General features: G+C 42.6%; 1 long non-coding RNA gene across 2 annotated transcripts in view; it reads left to right on the top strand.

Annotated features, from left to right (window-relative positions):
• Nucleotides 1–22208, top strand: part of LOC118165260 — a 24699-nt gene extending 2491 nt beyond the window's left edge. Inside the window, exons 2-5 of one of the 2 annotated variants that reach the window (XR_004749948.1) lie at nucleotides 10508–10676; nucleotides 12063–12217; nucleotides 20438–20550; nucleotides 21172–22208. This is a non-coding gene — a long non-coding RNA (uncharacterized LOC118165260). Of the gene's footprint in view, nucleotides 1–10507; nucleotides 10677–12062; nucleotides 13551–20437; nucleotides 20551–21171 lie in introns of those variants that run through there. The other variant, XR_004749947.1, reaches the window with a different exon arrangement.
• The last annotated feature ends 1021 nt before the right edge of the window (nucleotides 22209–23229 follow it).

Raw genomic sequence — 23229 nt, 5'->3', positions numbered from 1 at the left:
TTTTTTTTTTTTTTTTTTTTTTTTTTTTTTTTTTTTTTTTCTTACAGCATTATGCTTGCCAGTTCAGACAAGATGTGATATCTTCAGACTTAGCAATTAAAAATATCTGCATAAAAAGATACACTTCTTGCAATGGTATTATGCTTTTAGCTAAACCCTAGCCTTAGCTTAAAGTCTGGAGAGGCCTTCTGGATTAACCTTGCCTTTTCAAGGCCGTGGAGTTATTCATAGTGGTCTGAGCTCTTAAGGTTACCAGAAGCGTAAGGATTCTGGTTTAAAAACATCCAAGCGATTTTACATCTGTGCTTCAAGTTTATCTGGAAGCAGTGACAGATTCTTAATAATTTCAACTCCGTTTGCAGAGCTAATCTGCAGTGTGATCCTGCTAAAGCTTCCTATCTGCCTGGAACCGAGTCAAAATGTGCTGTGACAAGCATGGGAGCAGCCGGTGTGCTGTTGGCATCAGCCTGAGTGTCTCTTCAGAAGGAACATATGTTCTCCAGTACAGCCACTTCATTTGCTCTTCCCTTGCTAACTTTTACCGTATATTTTTTCCCCCTTGATTAAGAACTTTGACTTCCTGAGATGTTTTAAAATTTTCCCTTATCTCTGGAGGTGGGGAAGGGCAGATGCTAAGAGACAGAAGCTTTTGTTGATGAAACTAATCAGATTTCCATGTCCTATCTAAGAAGGAAATTAGAATAAAGACACCAGTAATTTGAGCAGTGTTCTGAAAGAGCTCCATGATGGCAGGTTGTTAAAACTACACTGCTGTTCTCTGGTAAAGGAGGAAAACTAGATGGAGTTGCACTGGGTTGGTGAATAAACCTCTGAAGACTCCAGAGTCTTCAGTTTGGCTCAGAGATGTTCTCCAAGCTTGGTGGTAACACTGGGTTTTGCAGGGGACTCCCAGGCACATTAGCAGAAATCATAATATTGAACAGAATTAGTGGGGGCATGAGGATGCGAAATAGAGTTGTGATGAAGCTAGAAGGGGAGTCCTTTGCATATTAATAAATGTTTTAAAAGGTAGAGGAGGAATAAGCACTGATTTTCTCCGTGGGGAGGGGTTGCTTGTGGAATCTCCTGCATGTCTTTAAAATGATCAAGAAGAGAGCCAGATTAGTTGCTGACACAGATCTTTGCAGGATAGCCCAGACTTGAGAGCTGCAGAAAGGACTTGCAGATAAAATTTACTTTAACAGCAAAATGTCTTGGGGGGGGGGGGGCCGGGGGACGAATCTTAAGTGTGCTTATGTATTGTTGGTCTCTAAATTGTCAGGCACCACTCACAAAAAGGATCCAAGGATTTGAGGTACTGTGTATAGGTCTGAAAACATCAATTCACAGCTCAGCATGGTCAAAAAAGGCAAATGGGATGTAATTATTAGGAAAGATATACAGAGGAAACCAAAGGACACCATTATACTGCTGTACAAATCCCACCTGTGCCTCAGACCTAGACATGGCACGAACCTTTGTGCACTCTGTCTTGGAGAATATCATGGGAGCAATGAAGGGATGGGAAGAGGAGATCTGGGAGCCAAAGTCTGGGCAAATACTCTTTCAAGAAGAATTTCAATTAATAAGAATAGGAATTATTAAGAATTAAAAAGAATTATTAATTGTTATTCAATTGGGAAGAAAACAACTGAAAGGGCTGTGATCAAGTCCTCTCTGTTCACAAATAGGAACAGGGAATAAGTAAATAACAGAAAAATGTTCAAATACTTGAAGAAAAAAAAACATGCATTAAAATAGACGGAAGGAAGGATCCTTTCCCCTACATTGCATAATGAAGCTGTGAAGCTCCTTGACAGAAGATGCTTCAATCAATCAAATTAGGAGCCTCATCCAGAGATGAACTGTCAGAGGCTATTTAACATGATAATAACTATTGTGGCTAAGATGCCAGGTAAATATAGTGAGACAGAGGTGCTAGTCTGGTATCTCCCCTCTAATTTGTCACTGGCAGCATGTGATCACACAACGCAGGCGGATTTATAATGAATCTCTCTGGTCTGTATACCTCTTTAAAAAATAGCTTTTCTCTCTCTGCATTTTCCTTCCTGCTATTGTGTTTCAAGCTGTTCAGAGGAGGGCTGTGTCATTATGTGAATTCACAGAAATAGGCATGTTGGGACCCACCTTTTTTTGTTGGATTCTCTGTTGTAATTCCTACAAAGGGTGCTGATGGTAATAGCTTACAAGGACAGATGGCACTGAGATATTTGCAGCATTATTTGAGACAAAGTCTATTTTGTTCTACACAATCTCAAGAGCCCAGGTACAAGGTCTCTTGCAGTCAACTTTTTCCATGTACCCCTGAATGAGTTGAAACAAGAATGCAAAATGCGATTTAACAGTTTCAGTGGTTGTCCTCAAAAGCGAGGGCATTTCAGTGGCGTGGGATCCCATTGCGTGCATTTTTTTTTTCCTGAGATTAGGTATCTTCCAGAGTGAAGGCACTTTGCACGTCGTGAGTTATTCTAGCAGTGATTGCTTTCAGAAGTGTGAAAATGTCTGTTTATTTCTACCGCTTGCTAATCCTGTTTTGGCTGGTGCAACCCTGCAAGGAGTAGTTCGCTCCATGGGATGTGTTACTCGGAAATGATCCATACTATTGCTGAGATTTGGGAAGTGCTTTGATCTGCTTTGTGAAGTGCTTCACTTGCAAAGCAAACCCGGTGCGTGTTTTGCTCACTGCCAATGTGGTGCAAAGGGGAAAAAGCACTCGGCTGTTTTATCTTATCCCTTTGCTTGATACGGACAATTTTGCCTCTTGTATGTTTGCTAGCCTTCAACCTGGGAAGTTTCAAAAAGTCTGTCTTTGTTGGTATAACCTAGGCTTCATCATTCAGCATCAGGCAAATGTGTTCAGAGCAGATGTCCTCCAAATTGTCCCTGCTCTGTGTGGTGGGTGGCAGATGAGCCAGGAGCGTGTACGCAGAGCAGATGAGTTATTTCTCTGCTTAGAGAGGAAATTGGAAGAAGGATGGAACCTGCTGCCAGGCTCACAAATGAACCACGTAGGAGTTGCTGTATTGTGATGTGCCTCTTGTCAGTGTCCAGCAGCAGCTGCTTCAAAAGCAAGCTTGAGGAAGAACTTCAGCAAGGGTCTCATGGCTGGTTCCCATGAGAAGCCAAATTTTGGGGCAGGGCTTTCAAAAAGATGGGGACTCATGTACCTTTGAGGAAAACAATTGCTCTTCTAATCCCTTGGATGAGCAGTGGCTGAAATAGGATTCTCTAGAGCTTCCTGGTGGATGGTGGTCCCTGACTGCTGCTGGTTTAAGGGATTTGGCCTTGGTTTTTCTAGGCTACCTTACTGTAAGGCTGGGGGAAGTGAGCACATCTGCCTGCACAGTAAGCTTTGTGCTAAGCAGCATTACAATATTGCAGAGAGTGCGGAATGCTGAATTTTAAACTAGAGGAGAGACCTTCATCTGTCAGGTCTGAACAAGACAGACATCCTGTGGACAAAGGAAACATTTCATTAAAGTAAACAAATAAACACAATAAAACCCATCTAACGAACACATAAACAAGCAACTTTGTGATGGGCAGGCTTACATATGCATTCCTGGGGACTTTTGTAGTTTTACTTTGAGCTGGGAGAGACTCCAGGAGTCATAGCATCTCTTTCCGTAAGCTGTGTGAGAAATATAACTTAGAATGTGCTGTAAATTTAAGAAAGGTTAAACACCTTTGGAATAGCTAAATAACTCTTCTCTTCATGGTACAATACTTTAGTATCAAGGCCTGCATCTGGAGACAGAGGAACAAATTGTGCTGCTTCTGTTTTTCTGCTGATGGACCCTGATTTCTGTCTGGTAGCTGTTCCATATGGCTTATTACTTTTACTACCTTTTCCATATTAATAGCATCCTTGCTTTCCTGACGTATATTTCTTGTGAGAGCTGTCAATTCCTCTTACCCTCACCAGTGAACGAGTCTGGCAAACATGTTTATGCACTGGATCTGCTGCCAGCTCCTCTGGAGCAAAGCGAAACTGAGGTTACTGCAGCTGGTGTCCAAATCTGCTGACACTGCACTCCCTTGGGAACAACCTGGTTTACTTAATCAGGAAGTGTACGTGGAGCCTTGTGAGGTGGAGAGCTGAGCCCATGCCAGGAAAACAGACAAGGCAGGGCAGAAATGTGGTGCTGGGTGGTGAAGGAGAAACTTAAAGGAGAGACCAGCCCCACGGGTATGGAGGAAAAGGGTTCTTCAGGTCCCATTTGGAGTTAACCAAATGAACCCAAGAGCAAAGGCAATTTCTTCTAGACACATTTGAATTTTGGGCTACTCGTACACTTTGTTAAAGGTTTTCCATCACTGAGCTGTGAAATCTAGGCAGCTATAACTCTAACAGGATTTCTTTACAGTGTGGCAATTATGGTGATTGATATGGATAAATGCGATCTTGAAAGAGCATTAACAAGACGATACAGCTCAATACTAAATCTCAAATGCATTTTGAGAATGAGAATGCCAAGGAAGATTGTGCGAGTGTGTGTGTTTGCACTTGGCGCTCTCGTTTTTGTCTGTTTTTTGTTCCGCAAAACTTTTAGCGGTGACCTCAGCCATGCTGACATGGATTATTGCTCTCTGAGAAGGCTGTGCTGTGACAGATGTGCTTACCTGCTCACACCAAAAGGCTGTGAGTTAAAGTATGTATGTTGCTGTCTAATATCTTTTTAGAGGGAAGTAAAAATTTTCTGGAACACTTTCAGCAGTAGCAAGAGGAAAATGTGAGTCTATTACGGGAACGTATAAAAAAATGCTCACAAAATTTCATGTGAGCAGAAGTGTAGAGATCAGGTGTTCTGCAGAAAAGCAAGATGGGCAGAGTTGGGCTGAACCATGCATTGCATCTAGTACAAGAGCTTGCAAACATGTTAATTTGGCTCTATAAACAACCAGTTCAGGATTGCAATTCACGACCAGCTCTTCGCAAATCGTTGTGAGCTGGAAAAACTGACCTGTAGCAAATTCCTCATCTAGTACCAGCTTCTTTCCAAGCTTCACCATCCCTGAAAGCCTGCTAACCTCAGCCTGCTTTCCCTCTAGCGCTGGGTTAGATGAGATAGAATACTTTTGCAAGAGGAAAGCATCATCCCAAGTGCAAATGTCGAGCTCTCCCCTTCTCCTGGAGCTCCTGGTGGCTCCTGCTGAACAGGCTGCACTCCCCTCTGCTGGAGGGAGGCTCAGAGCTTGGCAGGCGAGGAGCTGCCTTGGCTTGCCAAGGGAAGACAGAAACCATGCTCTCGCCTCAGCGAGGGAGGTTTTTTCTTGCACTGACTGCTGAAGAGCTTGGTGAGAGGCGGAAGATGCTGTGTCCTGTCCCTGGCAATGCACACGTGCAGCTTAACTAATGCGTTTTGCTGGCATGGATTTCTTACTCTTGTCACTGTGAGATTTTTCTCTCTCAAATACTATATTTAACCTGATGCTTTGTCATGCTGCTGTCTCTGAACAACAAGCAGACATCTTTAGCGAGCTAGCTGCAGTATTTCCCAGATCTATGCCCTTTAGTAACCTTACTAGATTTTTCTTGCTAGTACGTATTATCATACCTTTATCCAAATCATGGAAAGATCTCGTGATTTCAGTCTTCTCAGTGCGTCTGGACATGTTTGGAGTAGGAGTGCTCCAGGAAAGGAACTAGCATGAAACAGAGGTGGGATGGAGGCATATTCAGGAAATAGGAGTATTTTATTATAAAACATCAAGAAACTCAAGTGTCAGAGTCTGAGCGTGACAGCAAACATGTCACAACCTGAACCACTAAAATTTACCGTTACCTAATGCTGGGCTCCCAACAGGTCTGTCTGACTCCAGCAAGACACACTGGGTTGTTCTGAAGGTGCCAAGCACTGTAGACTTGTCCAGTGCTCTGACTGTACTCACAATAACAGCCAGGAAAAAAAAAAATCACAAAGAAAAAAGCGTCAGTTTCTAGTTCTCTTTTGGAAGAAGGACCTTTAACCTGCTGGAAGAAAGAGCTCATTATTACCCACTGTCTTCTGGTGATGGTACTTCTAGCTAGCAATTATCTTGAGGGTGGGAACCACTTCACACAGGCTGTCTTTCCTGATGCTTCCAGGTTTCTAGGACAGGAGCATTCATCACAGTTCATCACTCATAGTGTCCATGTTTTCTTTTTTTTTTTGTTATTGCAGCTCTTCACTGAACATCTCGAATGTGGCTGAAATTTCTGCACAGGGACTAATGAAGAGACAAAACCGTATTGTCTCATGCTAAAGCCACTTTATTTTTTATTCAGGCCAGAAATATTTATCTCCTCCCTGTGGGATAAAAGGAAAAGTCTCAGTAGGATAGTGTATTTGGGGTTTGGCACTGGAGACTGACTTGGGAGAATGTGGCGTTAATTCTCAGATTCCTTGCTGTTGTTGGTACAGCTCTCACCATTTGCTTTATTTTAATGATGGTGCTTTTCATTGATGATATGCCAAATTCAGCAAAACAAGTTGTACTGGAATCTGTTGTCCTTGGATCACCCCTCTGCGTTCAGGTGTTAGACTGGGCAGGCACTGCAAATAAGAAAATGGCGACTTCTCACCAGGGTGATGTGCTGTGGCCTGACATTAAGACTTCTTGGAGCTCTCCTTAGCACACTGTAAAAAATCTGTGGCATAGAAATATTTATTAAGGAATTTCTTTAGCCCATGTTGGCTTTCTGGGGTTGGAAACTTGCCTGACACATATTGAATTGTATTGGAATATTGCCATTACTTCGCTGAAAGTTGGATATTACTTTTTTTTTTTTTCTTAACATCAATTTTGATGATCTTAAACAGTCTTACAAATTGAGAAATGAGAGCTGTCTTTGGAAGTATGTGACTAGTGACAAATGAATCAGCACTTTTAACAGGGTCAGTAGGATGGCTGTGGATTGCAAGAACCCTCCAACTGCCTGTTCTGGTGGTTTGCACTGTATTAGTGAGGAACCACTTGAAAAATTGCTGTATTCAGGCAAAACAAAGGGAAAAAGTATGAAGAGGGAAATACTTATCACTGGATATTTTCAAAACTTGACAGAGCAGGTTGCCCATGCCCTTGCCCAAGCTCTGAAGCTGCCCTGCTTCAAGCATGAAGTTGGACTAGGGACTCCTGTGTTACTCAGTGATTCTGTAAATTTTCCTGAATATGTTCTCAAGCTAGATTTTTTTTTAATTGTTATGGCTTGGATGTGGCAGGAATGAAGAAGGTCAGGGGCTGTCCCAGCCAGGCTCACCTTAGCTCTAGGCTGAGGAAATCATAAGCTTGGGTATGATGCTCATAATCCTACTTCTTTACTGAAAGGGGATATAGAGCCCTGCTGGTGAAAGACTGTGCCGAATCCCCCCGATCAGAATCAAAACTGCAGCACTCCTGCTTCCAAGGGATCTGCAGATCTCACAAGCAAGATATATTGCAGCTGTAATAGCAAGTGTTATTCGACTGTATGTCAGCAGAGTTACATTCGATAATGGAGTTGTCGAAGCTAAATCAAAATTGGTCCCAAGAGAGAATTAATTCTGGGCTTTCCTACATAGGAAAAGAAATGAACATATAAACATCCACTTATATAAAATTTGAGTTGGACATCAAAAGTCTTTATAAATATCCACAAATATTTCTTAATAAGTCTTAATATCTGTTGGAGGTTGTGCCGGGGGAATGTGAAATGCCTGAGAGCAGACTTCAGCAGATGTGTGCCACACAGCATGCTGCTCTGTGTGGAGCACGGAAAGGCTGAGCCAAAGTACTTTTTGGTGACAGTGACTTCTTCAGGAGCTTTAACATATTTACATCAACAGGTATAGGAACTAACCAACACCCTTACTTGCCTAAATTACTTCCCAGTCTTGATGCGGGAAACATAATGGTGTCCAAATACAACAAACTGTTGAAAATCTCACAGGACCAAAGGACAGAGGATGTGCTCTAAGGATTAAAAGCAGTGAGTGTTCACTAAAGTCAGTGTTGGGACATCCACAGTCCACAGGGCTACACAGCAAGTGGTAAGAGTCCAGCCATGTCCCAGGAGAGTGTGTAGAGATTGAGGACAGAGGCATAAGGGTGCAGCCTGGCTGGGTAGATTTCCAGGCTACTTATACCAGACTGGCAACTAAGATGTGTAAGATAATTTTAAGGCAGGGTGTATATGTTGAATGCCAGAAGTTCCTTGTTAATATATTGAAGTGTGGGCAAGGGCTCAGATGCCTGTGCAGTGGGAACAAAAGCAGAACCATGCCTAAGCCCTCAAAAACAGGCACAGGATGAGCAGACAGCAACTTCCGAGCATCACAGGACATCTTCCTGCTGCTTCCTCAAAGCCCTTCACGCTTTCTGTTTCGTCAGAAAATCAGCCACCTCTTCTTCTGTGCGGCCTCTCTGCTTGCTTTCCAGTGTTGATCAAGTGTCATTAAATAACCAAACCACAACTTTTTCAAAGGAGTTAATCTTAAATAAATTCAAGGTTCTAAGTCATGTGAAGATGACCACTTCCCCCTATTGGCTTGAAAACTAGAGCTGCCCCTCAGAGAAGGAAAAAGGACTTTCAATTTGTCGAATATTCTGGACTGGTTCATTTATTTCCCCCTGCCATTTCAAATGGCTCAAAACAGGCCTGTATTGTGGAGTTTTCTTGGTGCTCTTCTTTGGGGGCTCTTCTGGAAATACTTTACCTATGAAACATCACTCTTGACTTCTCTTAGTTTTCAAGTGATTTGTGCATTTTTGCATCTCTTACATGTGTACTACACTGTCTCCCAGAGCAGGGACCTGGGATGCTTTTCTGCCTGCCCTCCCCCTGCTGCCTTGTTCAAGGGGTTCCACTGGGTCTTGCAAACTTAACTGTAAGGGGATGATGCAGTGCCTTGAACGTTGCCTGGGAATTACTCAAGAAATTCTCAAAAATTACCAAAATCTCGATGCAAGTTCTGTGAAAGGCTTTCACCCCTCCCATGCAGAAAACCACCTCTACCCAATTATCTGGCCTAGAAGGGAGCTTTAGAGGCCATTTCAGAATATGAAAACGAGTCACCACCTGTAGTACCTGCACTTCAAACTCAGTGCCTGTATTTCAGAAAGGACTAGTGCTAGGTGATAAAGTTATCTGTTGGTAAAAGCACAGTACTTTGCTCCTGAGCCTTTTTCCTGGCGCTGCCTTGTAGAGGATTACTTTGAGGAAGATGGTAAATGGAATTCACCCTGTGAGGAATCTGCATTCGGAGCCTTCATTCACTTATTAAAACAGAATCAGTGTTTAACTTTTCTTCAATGCAGTATTAGAGGGAAGTGAATGAATTATTGAATGAACTGTCTTCAAAAGTTCCCTGAGGCTTATATCATCTCACACTTATCAAAAGTGCGATGCCTGCTGTGCTCAGATAATCCATTTATAAAGCTTTTAAAAATACTTAAGGGTGAACTTTGTCTTTCTTAAAGGATTTTCTAAAAAAAAAAAAAAATAATAATAATTGGGAATAGGAAACCAACAATCTCATTGTTTAAAATAATTTTGAGGTTTGCTCCCAAATCCCAACAGCCCGCTCTATTCTTTGAACTGTGCTTTTCCATAATGTTATTTTGAGTAAGGTAACTTATCTTCAGTTTGCCATCTCTGGTTACCGGATGTTGTTCAGGCTGCATCGTACACCTAGAAATCTACCCTGTGATCCAGGATGTGATAAAACTGCTGCCTGCTGGCAAGCGTGCAGGGTGCTAAGGCAAGGTGTTATCACACATTATAGATTTGCAGAAGTGTTGGTGGGAAGGACTGCTGGCGATCTGCAATCTAACCACATCGCAAACGCTAGGTCAGGGCAGCTGCAGCTTTACCACAACTGGGGATTTTCCTCTCAGCTTCCCTGGTCACCCGGGGGAGTTTCTGGGGAAGAAATTTCTCTGGATGCGCTCTGATGCTTCGTCTCCCAAGAACATTGCTCATCATTGCTCCAGCTGCCCTTCATTCAGCTGTCAGCTGCTATCTGATGTCTCCTCACCTTCCTCTTCACTGATGGTGCAAGCATAGCTTTGCAATGCCTTTTTTTTTTTTTTTTTTTTTTTTTTTTTTCTGAATTACGTGCTGCTTTGTCATCGCTATGGATAGGGTGGTGAGTATTGCTTCCACCAGGTGCTTTATCCTTTTGCTGCAGTTGTTGGATTTCAGACTGCTGCTCATAAGGGTCAATCCCTAAACTGACAGTGGAATTCAGCTCAAAGTCTCAAATTGTGTAGCCAGGCACTGTGTGTCCAGTTGCCGGGGCTGATGATCTAGAACAGATGTTACTTCCAGGTGTAATTTGAAGTCAGTTCAGTAAAAGCTTAGTGAATGTAAAATGTAAGTGACTTCACTACTGCTGTTGACTTAAAACAGACATAAAGCTTATTGTTTGATCCTGACTTTTAAGCTGGGACTGTTTCAAACATTGCAATATGGAACCTAATTTTGTATTGATTCAGACCTTTTCCCCTGCTTTTGCTCTTTTTACAGAATGAGCTGAAAGTATTTGGAAGTACAAAAAGCTGAAATGTCCTGCGTGTGCTGGGACTGCCCTCTCCCCTAGCAGCAGAGAAAAAACTTGTCTGTTAAGGACAGCGAAAGGTGCTCGTACAGCAGAATGAACAACACTGATGTTAGAGCATGTGGAATTAAGCTGAAGGTAAATGTGAGTTATAAGTGGTTTTATGTTATCCCAGCTCCTTGAGGGCAAGTGACTAAATGACTGCATGTCTAATAAATAATTATCAACCTAAATTGAATAATAAATCCCGTCACAAAATCTAATTTTTTCATACTGTATATGTTCTGCAGTCACTCCAGTTCTTGCTATGGTTCATCAAGTTGCAAAGATGTCCGGTATGAATGGTTAGTCATTTGCCTTGATTTAGGGTTTTCATCTGCTGCACAAGCTGGAAAATTAATTGAAATGGGTGTTCACACTTCAGGGGAAGCAGCCCTCAGCTGACTGAGAGACACAATGACAACTTCCAGTTTGTAAAGGGCAGCCTTCAGATGGCTACGGTTTCTGGTTCCTTGCGGGAGCAGCCCACTCACATTTCCACAGCCTCTCTTTAATGGTTTGCTCCTTCAAAGAGTGGAGGAATTGAGTGCTTCTTACCGAGGCGTTTTCAGTGCTTTTGGGCACTGTTGTCATTTGTGTTGTCATTCGACTCCTAGAGGAGTCGAATGATTGAGTTCTGAAGGTGCAGAATCAGAAATGTCTATGGGAAAGGCCTCAACACCTCTGTGGATTCTGAAAATATCCATGAGAGTGTGGTGGATGCTAAGCTCTTCTCTTGTTCCGGTTTTGCTTGTGAACACACAGGTCTGGCTGTCCTGCAGCTGCTTGGACATCAGCTGGCACCTTTTAAAACTCCTCTGGGCCTGTTGACATTGCACTTTTCCTTCAAGATCTTTGGTGACTGCAAACAGAAAGGATCTCCACAGAACAGGTGATAAAGTTGATTTGCTGATGAGGAAAGATGAGTCTTGTATTATGGACATGTTGCATGTGACCAGCAAAGGTGTCTGTGCCTACAGAGACACAAAAAATGGGCTTCAGACAAAGGTGAGAAGAACTGTGTGGTAGATCTCATGGGTACCTTTGAATATTTGAAAAGCCTCATCACGTGGAGTGCTGCTTTCTCACAAAAGTTTGAGTAGATGCAACTGGAATTGGTTGTTATGCTCGAGCAGGAAAACCTGCTGAGGATATATAAAACATAACAATTTATTATATCCTGGGGGGGGGGTGTAAGCCAAACAAACTACCCTTCTCTTGGGAATTAGAAGGTCATGGTTTAACATGTACACAGTACAACCTGACCAAATCAAACAGTGTTTTATTATTGATTTTTGGCTATCCATTCATCTTTTAGATGTTAGACTTGGGATGAGTACTTCATATGTTTCACTAGAATCTGGTGTTGCAAAATAATACTTCACTGAAATCTAAATTTTTCAATGCAAATCACTTAATATTTAATTGTGTCTGGCCTAGGCACTTCTAATGTCCCACTATGCCTATTTCATTTGTGACCCACAGGGTTCCTCAGCAGGCTGAATAGCTTCTGACTCATTTGCATCCACTCAAGCTTTGCAAAGCTAACCAGAAGTATCCACAGATATTTTGCAAATAAAACCTGTGGACTCAAGCCAAGGAGACCAAAGACACTCTGCAAACTCCCTGCCAGATTTTGGGTAATGAGGAATGTTCATGGAAAGCAAAAACACTGCTCTCAGTCAAGGGATGTTTAATCTATTCTGGAGGATTTTTGAGTCGTAATTTGAAGATGAGAGGAAGGCTGCATTAGCAGTGGAACAACAGAACAAAACTCTCACAACAAAGAGCTGCAAAAAGGCCAGTTACTCTGAGCATCAAGGGTGGTGAGGAAGGGAGTGTGCTCACTAGTCTTGCAACCCACCAGCTCAACAGCACCTGGGCAAGGAAGTGCCTATCCATTCCCCTCTAGAAAAAAAAATGAGTACTGGGAGGGCTGCTGATCAGCAGTGCTCTCCCAGGAATACCCTCCCACATCTGCATTGCCTGGAGAATAGGGCTGATATGTAGTTCCAAGTCCTCTCTTAGAAGCTGTCCAAGCTAGTGTTCCTCAGTGGCTAGTAGAGGGTGAGGCATAGTGTTGGTATTTTCCATATATTCCATATATTTTTCTTGTCCAGCATCACTTTTTTCTTAATGGCTAACTTTCTGCATTTTTTCACCTGTTCATCATGTTCTGGGTCTGCTCTTTTCCACCTAGACCTGCATCCCTCTGGCTATTTCTCCTCTGTCTCTTTCTTTTAATTGGGCTGACCAAAGCCCTGTCAAAATCTTGTTAGATTGCAAAAGAGGAATTGTCCTGCCACAGAAATGCTACATGATAGGTAAATTCCTGCCTCTCTCCAAGACCATTTGCTCTTCTGTTGGCCCTGGTGTTGTCAGTGTTGTATCCTGAGGGTATGGGCTGTACTCAGCTTACTTCTAAGGGGCATTTTACAGGGCCCAAATACTGCATCAGGTGGGAGTCAGTCTAGAGACCTCCAGCAGCCTCTCCCCACTTTCAGGGCTGCAACCTGATGCTGCAGCAGTCTAATCCATCACAAGTAAGGAACAGGCTTTTTCTGCCTTTTGACAGGAACAGTCAGATGATCTGCTCCTGATAACTACGGTAGGTCTGGAGCTATACATTACCAATGAGATGCTGTGATGACTCTATTTGCTCTTATGGAGAGCTTTGCCAGGTCTGGCAATGCTAAAGGAAGCAGGGGAATGAACGTATCTGCACTTGCTGAGGCTGTTTTGAATTAACTTTCTATTTCTTTTTATTTCCCTGAGGCAAGGTCACATGAAGGTATTGGAAAATTTCAAGGAAAGGAAACTCAACACCTCAAAATTTGTATAAAATAGAGTTTTATATATATAAAACCCTGGGATATTTGGCAGTCTGGCTAATCTCTAAGCAATAACTAAGGTTTTAAATGCTTTCTCAGAAAACCTAAAGGCTTTAATTCTGGCAAAACGATGTCAACACACTGTCAGTTGCCTCCTGGTAGGTAATTACAGAGAGCAATAAATATTTTTGAATTCCTAGATGTGGGCTACATCAAGGGGAGAAGGAGAAAGAGTTGAAGTTGTTAAAGGCTGTCCATTTCCTGACTTGGAAAGATATGCACCTGGCAGGCACTTCAGCTGTCAGGACACACATTAGTATAGTGCATCCAAGATGCTGTAAGCTTTGTGCAAATAACTTGCCTCTGTGTTGCAAAGCCCAGGTTTGGTGAAAGTTTTGTAAGGGAGCCGGTGGCCGTGATGCTGAGATGTGTCCTCCTGCCTCCCTGGGAAATGGGGGATGAAAGCATGCTGGAAAGAGTTGTTTGGAAGCCAAAATGGAAATTTAAACTAAAATAACCATGTAAATGTACTAATATAGTTCTGTGGTCAGAAATATTAGTCTTGAATTAGATGGAAGTCTGGGCACTGCGTGAGGTGTAAGAGAAGACAGCGCTGTGCAGAGACGGGTGTTTTGGGAAGTATTCTTGTCACACTTAAAATATATATTTTTTTGTTCATTTATTTGACTAATAGCACTTTTCCATGACATGCAGAAAGCTCAGGAAATCTTGGGGATGAGAGAGTTGCTGTCTTTTCTAGAAACTATTTTACCTACTTTACCTTTTTTAATGTGGTTTCTGGTCAGAGCAGCAAGTGGACATGCTGTCATTTCCCCCCCTCCCCCTGTTCACCTGTCTACCTTGCAAGCTCACAGCTCTTGAGTCCATTTGCCACATTCAATGAGATCTAACCAAAGGGAAGAGATTTCAGAGCTGTCAACTTAAATTATATTCCAGTTAGCTCCTAGCTGCTGCGTTACATTCTGTATGCTTAATGAAAATTGGCATTTACATGGAGATAATAGCTTCATTTTGGGCTTGTGTCTGCTGGAAAAAAGGTCAAGAAAGGCAGTTGCCCCTCCCATGTAAGCTGTGTCATTTGTCCTTCAGAAGCCAGTTCAAACTTTTTTTTTCTGAATATTAAGTATTTTCCAATTCTTGAAAGTTTCTGAACTCGCTTTTGTAATTTGTTGGTATTGATCGTAGATGGGAATTGTAGATTCCACCATGATGATATGAGGATATCGTAGATTGCACCATGATGATATGAGGGGGAAAAAAATACTTTTATTTGGCTGAGTGCTGATTTTCTTCCCTTTCAAAACCCTCATTCATTGAGCGTGTTGGAAGCCAGAGAAACAGGCAAGAAAACAGTGAGCAAAAAAGGGAATGGAAATAATGTTGCTAGGGCAACTTTCTCATGGTTTCTAAAGATATATATTTAAAATCCTTGAAAACATTAGTCATGCTTATTTCTTAATATGTTATTTCGATCTCTCTGTTTGGGGTTTGCTTTGCCATAGCATGGACAGGGTTGGAGGTGGGAGAAGACCTCTCTGAGGAGAAGGGATCTGCCCTTGAGCTCTTGGAGCTGCTTGCAGTTACCCAGGAGAGCAGCAGCCACGTGTCCGTAAGGAACCTGCTGAAGCTGAGTGGACTGGCACATGGTTTATGCACCAGGAGGTGCTGGTTTGTTAGGAGCACAAACACTAGATTTCATGCTGAAAACAGTCCAGAATGAATTATTCACAGATATCTTTGCACTCTGTTTTTGCAAGGGGAGCTGTGGTGCACTCTGTAACTGCACAGCAGCTGCAATAAAGCCCTACCAGTTACGCATTTATTCTCCTCCCAGATACATGATCTAAAACAGTATTTCCAGCATGCCTTGCAAGAAGAGTTTTGTTGATTAAAGTTTTCATCTTGCCTGGTGTGGTTAAGTGTGGTTACAAAATAATATTTGTTCCTCTAGAGCTGTGGGAAAGGGATTTTTTTTATTTTTTATTTTTTTTTCCCATAGGGAGATTATAATGCTGTGCTTGTAAAGTTACTTTTTTTTTTTTTTTTTTTTTTTTTTTGCTTTGATAGCAGGTGATTTCTTTACTTGAAACAATTAGGTTGCGTGAAAAATATAGGAAAAATGTTGTGACTGAAGGTACACATTTAATCCTGAAAGTGCAGAGAAGGGAGCTTGGCATTTATCTGAATTATGTAACCAATCCCTCAGCGGAACTGAAAAGATTTTCAGGAGCATGTCAGTCCCCAAATCCCTTGCAAATCCTTAGAGGGGCACAAATTTTCAAAGCCTGAGGATGCTATATGACCCTTCCTACAGAAGTGCACCGCTGTTTTTCTGGAGATGAGTCCTCAAGATGTTCACGTGCCTCTTCACAATAGCACTTGTGGTCACAGAAACCCAGGCTATCGCTGATGAGAGTAAATCCCCTACTGCAGCCAGTATACTGCAACAGGAACCATTCTTCCTCATCGTTCTGATTCATCCCATCTTAAAAATGGAACTGGTCATTTCCTAGCCCCACTGGAATAGAAGTATGGAGCCAAATGGGTAGCTCACAGTAGCAAAGACAATTTGTTCACCTTGCTGAAAAGTCTTGTCCACAAGAGTTGACCATTAATTTCCTAACAATAGCTGGGCATAGTCTAGAAGAGATCCTGAAAATAGGAACACTTGCATTAGTGGTGCAGACCATTCCCAGTCTAAATTGTTTGTATGTGAAAGCACCCCTACCTGCAGAGCACCAGGGGCTGGGAGGGATTTCAGAGTGGAAAAGTAAGACAAGACTACAGGACGGTTGCTGTGCAAAAAAGAAATTGGAGTTGTTTGTGAAATGGAAGGAAGGGTAGTTCACAAACTGTCCTCATGCTCACACCATTTCTGCAATAGAGGGTCTTTGGATAGCCTGCTTTCAAAGCTGATGTGGTTCTTGCAAAGCCTGTTGTGCACAAGGACTATGCCTATCACCTTACACAGTGTTATGTTTTGAGATCTTGTCTCACAAAATGATCAGTAATGTTAACATGAGCAAACTTGGGATGTGGCTTCAGGAATTGATTGTGTTGCAACAGCTTCCTACAACCATTGGCTCCGAAGTCCCTTCTTCTGGCTGATAGTGAGGGAGATGCCTGCATGTGGAGCTTTCCTCACATCACTGGGTAAGCTCATAGCAGCCTTCAGGAGATGTTGCCCCTGACCAGAAGACTTTTCAGGTTGAACAGAGGTGAACTGGAGGAAGAGTGAGAAAGAAATGTTACATACAGGGCTCCAGTGCTGAAATAAGCCAAGAAAGAGAATAAATTCTATATTCAGAGGGTGGTGAGGCCCTGGCACAGGTTGTCCAGAGAAGCTGTGGATGCCCCATCTCTGGAGGTGTTCAAGGCCAGGCTGGATGGGGCTTTGGGCAACCTGGTCTGGTGGGAGATGTCCCTATCCATGGCAGGGTGTTTGGAACTAGATGGTCTTTAAGGTCCCTTCCAGCCCAAAACAATATTGGGATTATGTGAAAACAGGTCTGGAAGGTGGAGAAAGGAGCTTATGTGAGCAGATGTTGCCTCAGTCAGATAAAGCTTATTAATTCATTTATCATCTGAGCTGATCAGTGCTACATCTGTCGGGGAATATATGGTTTAGAAGGGAAAAAAAAAAGATACGCAGCTGCTAGTCCCACTGTGAAAAGGATTTAGTTCAACTGGCTAGGTATAATCGCTGCTCAGCTCTGAATTGTTTTTTTCAGGGATAGTTTTGCATATCTGAAAGACTGAAAGAGATCCTGTGTTATCTCATTTCTCTCTGGGAGATTGATGTTGAGTTTAAATTTAACTTAAGATGAAAACATCTGTTATTCTTCAGAGTAAATATGTTCTGATACCCTCCAATTGATTGAGAATCAGACAGTTCAGAATACATAAACTGAAGGCTTTTTAAGTCAGTAATGTTTATACGTGGAACAGAAGTAACAATATTGTTTCCCACTCTTGTGAGTCATGACTAGAGGTAATAAAAACTCCTTCAGAATGTGATGATGATTGAAAATGAGTTGTAGATGTTCATACACTTTCAGGAAAAAAAAAAGAAAAAAGAAAGAATGTTATATACTGTCAGGATTGTTATCATCTTATGAAAAATTCACATTCACCCTATTAACCTACATTAGCCTACTAGAGCCTACAGCAGTGTCTGTAATTGCAATTGTTATGCTAAGTCATTATTTACATTGCAGTTGTGCCTGGAGATCTTAAGCATGCGCTTGGGTCTGATTATGCTAGGTGCAGGCACATGGGAAATATAAAGCGGGATGTCATCTCACAGCCAGTTTCATTTAACCTGTTCCCCAGCTGAGAAGGAAGGGCAAAGGGCAGTCTATCCATTTGACAGTTACATTGGGTGCCCTGGGTCTTGGCTTGTCAGCACTAAATTGTGGGTTTGAATGTCTCCTCTGAGGGATTGGGTGCACTTCTTTTCAGTATAAAGTAGCTTAGTTTGAGCTAACAAACCTAAATGACTCTATGTGATGGGACTCGGTAGGTCAGGTCAATGGTTGGGCTTGATGATCTTGAAGGTCTTCTCCATCCTAGATCATTCTGTGATCCCTGAGGTGCTAACTATGGTCGAGCTGTCCTGCTTGACTAAAACCCAGGGATTGTGTGAGGCAAAGCCAGGGCAGCACTGCCTGGTTAACCTAGTTTAAAGCAAAGAAATATTTTCTTAAATGAAAAGTTTGGAGAGTATTTCCTGCTGCCTTACTTTGCTATGACAGTCATATCCTACCCTTTCTTCTTCAAGATGTGTCCTCCTCCCATCAGCTCTCCAATGTGGAGGCTTCTCAGTTCAGAGTAGTTTGTTTGCACTTTTATTCTACTGGCAAATTTTATTCATATGGTTTTACGATGCTACAAATGCACTTTACTTAGATTATTTTTGCTATGTAGGGCCCTCTACCTGTGATTATTCATACGGGGGGTGAATCTAAAGCCCTGTTGCATGGAGTGGGTTTGGGCTCCAGTAACTGAAAGGAAGCCACAGTGCAGCTGACCCAATACTGTATGCCCTGAAGCAGGATAAGACTGGTTCCAACACTGCCCCTGGTGAAGGCTGGTCTCTCAACTGCCCTTCCAAACTGTTATTTTGCTTAATTAAATGTTCCCAGATTTGACTCGAACTGGTTTCAGTTCCAGTTCCCCTTCACAGTGTGCAAACTTGGTTATTGCATAAGGGTGTCAGCTCAGTCACAGCACTGAGTGGGCCAGGGAGCTTTTGGAGTAGAACAGTTTAAATCCATAGTGTAAGGATCCATAAACACATGTCCAACTTGAAATGTGCCAGAACTTACAGAGAAACCTACCGAGTGGCTATGTCCGTGAGCACTTGGGCTGGTTCTGCAGCAGGACTGCCTTGACTGTCTAGTGCTGGAAGGTGCCTGCTGCAGTTCACAGGTTAATTTCTGACATGGCAAGGCTGGAGACCATGTGGGTCATTTCAGACCTTTCATCTGGGTACGTGGAGATGCGTTCCTGGGCTATCTGCTCTCCACTGAGATCTGCACCCATGCCTTTGCCAGCATCCATCTCCCTCACCTCCTCCCTGGTTCCCTGCCTTCCCCCTATTTTGCGTGCAGCTCATTAACCTTTGGCTGGGCATTTTGAAATCATTAGGCTGTTTAGGTGGGTTTATTTTTTTAAGCCGTTGCCTGATTTAATGAACCCCTCTGCTCTGTCTTGCTGGAGGAGTTGCTAACAGATGGCTGGCATTTGTTTTTCCATTTTAAAGATTGAAAAGTAACCCAGTGGGGTGGGGTTAGTGAGATGCCCAGGTGCCTCTGCTATAGCTTGGTTATTTGGTTGTGTTACTGCTGCTTCTTCCACCAATCTCTGGGCAGCCTGTCTGTCAGAGGCTGCTCTGGCTTCTAGCAGTGTCTGATATTTCTACAGCCCTGTGGCAAGGGAGGACTTGCTTTGCATGCCACACAGCCAAGGCTGCGTGGGATGCTGCTGCTAACTGGAGGCCTGGCCCAGCCCTTAAGGAATTTAGTTGCAGCACTTGGTCTTTGGGTAATTCTTGGGGTTAGGGCAATTGTGCTCTTTGTTCCTCAACAAGGGTTCTGGGTCACTGTGGATTATTAAACGATTATTTGCTTGCTGGACCTGTGTGGGCAAAGATCAGAAGCCTCTATGCGGTGATGATAGATAAGCCTTTCTCCCTAGGAGATATCAAACTGGTGTTACTCAACCTGTGCAAAATAAATGAATGTTCTGGCACGTATATATATTCAAAAAAAAAAAAAAAAAGGCAATTGAAGCAAGGCAGATTTTTCCAATAACCTTCTGCTCTATCTATGAGAAGAAGCCGATAAATTGTGCAGGGAAAAATTGAATCCACCCCTCCCACACTGGACCTGCACATTTAGGATCTTCACTAGTGAGGTGCGAAGACTTTTTCCAGAGAAAATCCAAACACAACAGACTAGTTGCTTACTACTGTGTAGGCAAGTCACTGCTGGTGGTATGACTGGTGCCTGTTTGCTCTCATGGTCCCCTGACTTCTCATTACAAAGAACTCTTCACTGAAAGAGTTGCTGTCCTTTGCTGTCCTGTAGAGAAACGAGTGCTGCTGGCAGTGTTGGTATGGTGGTATATCCCAGTGAAGAATTCCCTACTGTCCCAAAAGTGAATTTGGATGTGGCCAGCTTGATTTGGAAGATTGTATTCCATGGTATGGATGTAGATATTTTATCTGAATTTGGCTTCTAGGTCAGGGCATGTTTGGTTCACTAGCTGAGAAAACTTTGTCCCTTTCTGTTTAAGATATTGCATGTGATCACAGGGATGAAGTCTGACTTGGGATGCTTTAAAGAGAGCAAGGACATAAGGCATGTAAATTACTTTTAAGTCAAATGGTGGGGTATATCGTGACTAAATACACGTGGAATTTCTGACCACCCACACCACTTTGTTTCTTTGTTAGAAAGCAAATGTTTCACTGAGTCAACAATATATATATTTTTTTTCCTGTAGGATCTGCTCACATGGAGCAAACACCATCACTTCTAGTTACTCTGCATGCTTCTGAATCCCTTCAGTGAATTTGAACCATCCCCAGTTTTGACCTGTGGCTGGCACTTTTACAGGTTGGTTACTTATTGTACACTTTTTTGGTTTTGTTACTGAGACTCTGGGGGTACAGGTGAAGTGTAAAAGCTCTGCCCTGAAAGAGCAGTTATGCTGCTGTAAGACTCTCCTCTGACCTGTTTCATTCCAGGCCAGCACCAGCGTGCCTGTTGATGGAAATGGCTGGTCACCACAATCTAACTGTGGTAAGCAAGCAACTAAAAAGTCACTGTTAACAGATCACTCAAGGGATAAAAACAAACCAACAAAAAACCACCACAACAAGCAAATAAAATCTGGCTTTCGTACAGTCCTGATATTTACCTGATATACCTTCATTCTCATAACAAATGGAAAACAAATAGCTGCTAGCTCTTTCCTTATTTCCTCATCAAAGCAGTCATTTCCCATCCTGCAGGAACTGGTCACTGGGCCTAGTTAATCACATCTGCCCTTCATGCCTCTTCTCATGTTGTATGCTCCTCTTTATCCAAATTGTGCTGCCTGGCATTAGAAGGTCCATGACAGGACGCACCACAAGTCCTTCCATGTCCTATAAAACAAGGTGTTTAATAAACAGCAGAGCTAATTAAACCTCATTTCCTAAAAAAAGCCTGGCTCGTGTCCTGTTTCCTTTATAGGCAGCTTCCCCTCTGTCATCTATGATGCCTTTAGGTAATGATGAGCTGCATCCATGCTTGCCAGCCAGCCAGCACACTTGTGCTGGTGGGTCGCCAGCTGCTGCCAAGCACAGCTTATAACAGGCAGCAAGAACACTTTCTGGACTGCTCTCCTCCAACCAGATGCCAATTTTCACAAAACTTGTACCAATGTAACATCCTGGAAACACCAACTGTTCAGTGAGATGGATTGGCGAATTAAAATTTATTACAGGAGGTTTGAAAAGTACATGAAGAATCTAATCTCTTAAACATCACGGCTGTAGTGAATCAGGCCAAAAAGGACAAGCAGCATATATTATATGAGCAATCAGGAGTGATTTCTTGTCTTTCTCTCCCCCCCCCCCCCCCCCTTTTTTTTTCCTTTAAAGAAAATCAGATGTATTACAGCTTAAATTCTGTAATCCTTTGTTGAGGAATCAGAATTTGACTTAATGTTTTCACTTACTGCTCCTGCTGCAGAAAATATCTTAAATGCATGCTCTGCAAGATTTGTGTAACTGCTGTAGCTTGTCAAGACCCCTTGCTCGGAACTTCTCTAAAATACAACAGTGGAGCTGAAGTTGGTTTCATTTGAGTGACCTGCAGATCTATACAGTGTCTGTGACAAAAGTTATCTCATTTTATCAGGACAGCAAAGAACATGTTCTTTGGAAGTTTAAAGAATGTTATTTTTGTTAGTTAACCAAGGTCTAGATGTTGAGCTTTAAACTGCTGTCATTTAGTGTGTTGTATTTGCAGTGATACTTAAAACTATCTATAAAAAATGTTTGCTCCTTTTAAGGGATTGGATGGCAAATCCCATGCCTTCCACTGGACACAGTGAGTTGTAATTGGTGGGATTACTTTGTCTAAAGGCTCTTCTTCCATGATTTGATCCACTCACATATCATTGCCTGTTCATGGGGCACACTTACTTGCATACAGCACCAAATTTATGCACCTTTTAGCCTCTGGACCAAAACTGGTGGCCTCTGGCTAGCTTAGACAAGCTCTGTTCTGACCACCAATATTAGGCATAACCCCAAATCACCAAGCTTTTCAAAGCTTGCATGCATATCTTCTTGAATCAAGCTCCTTCCAGGAACTACGGCCTCCTTTCCTGATTTTGTGTTCAAGTAACCAAATACATTGTGGGTGTCATCATTCCCAAAGGAGAGTTATGGTATCCCCTGATCATGACTGTCAGTCTCATCTCACTGCCTTAGTTCTCTCTGGACATCGCCTCAGGCTGTCCGTTACTCTGACCTACCTGCATTTGCCTAGTATTTATTTATTCCAGCTATGCTTTGTGACACTAGAGGATATTCCTCTCCCTGCTAATAATCCCAATGGAAAAGCTGTCTTTGACTTCTGGCAGACACAGGCTCCCGAAATGGCAGTGACGTTCTGTAGCAAAATGTCAGAGTTTGCAGCCATTCTTGGAATAATTTTCTCTGCAAGTTCTGCTCAGAATACAGTAACGAATGGTAATAAAAGCTGAATTAGAGATAATGATGCTCTGCAGTCAGCCAACTCCACTCTGATATGAACGCCATCCAGTGAACGTTCAGATGCCTCACAAGAGTCACATCCAAAATCCAGAATCTTTCTTGAGTTTGATTTCCATTTAATTTTTCAAATTGCCTGGTTGCTACACACTGGAATTCACTAATGGACGAGTCCAAGATTTACAGAGATTGCCATGCCAGAAGCATGTGTTGATGAAAAACATGAAATGGAGTGGCACAGAGGATTGAATCCTGAGTTAAGACATGGCAGGTGATAGAGCAAAGAAGAAATGAGCGAAGAAAACCGATGAGTAGCTTCATTTCTGCCTTCCAGTAGTATAGGCTTCAGAATACACACCATGCTTTGACTTTCCCTGCAGGGAGCCCGGTCTAACAGCCAGAGAGGCATCTCACTGTTCAGAATAAACAAAGTGGTTTTCCAAGTCATCTCTCCCTGTCTTCATAAGCCCATCTGAAAAACTGGAAGGTTTGTGCCAAGATAGAAAAAAAAATGCTGGTTAACTTCTGT

The sequence above is a fragment of the Oxyura jamaicensis genome, chromosome 3 (genome assembly GCF_011077185.1).
Source record: "Oxyura jamaicensis isolate SHBP4307 breed ruddy duck chromosome 3, BPBGC_Ojam_1.0, whole genome shotgun sequence".
NCBI classification, from domain to species: domain Eukaryota; kingdom Metazoa; phylum Chordata; class Aves; order Anseriformes; family Anatidae; genus Oxyura; species Oxyura jamaicensis.
The sequence above is the reverse complement of the archived record's forward strand: the minus strand, read 5'-3'. Positions and strand labels throughout refer to the sequence as shown.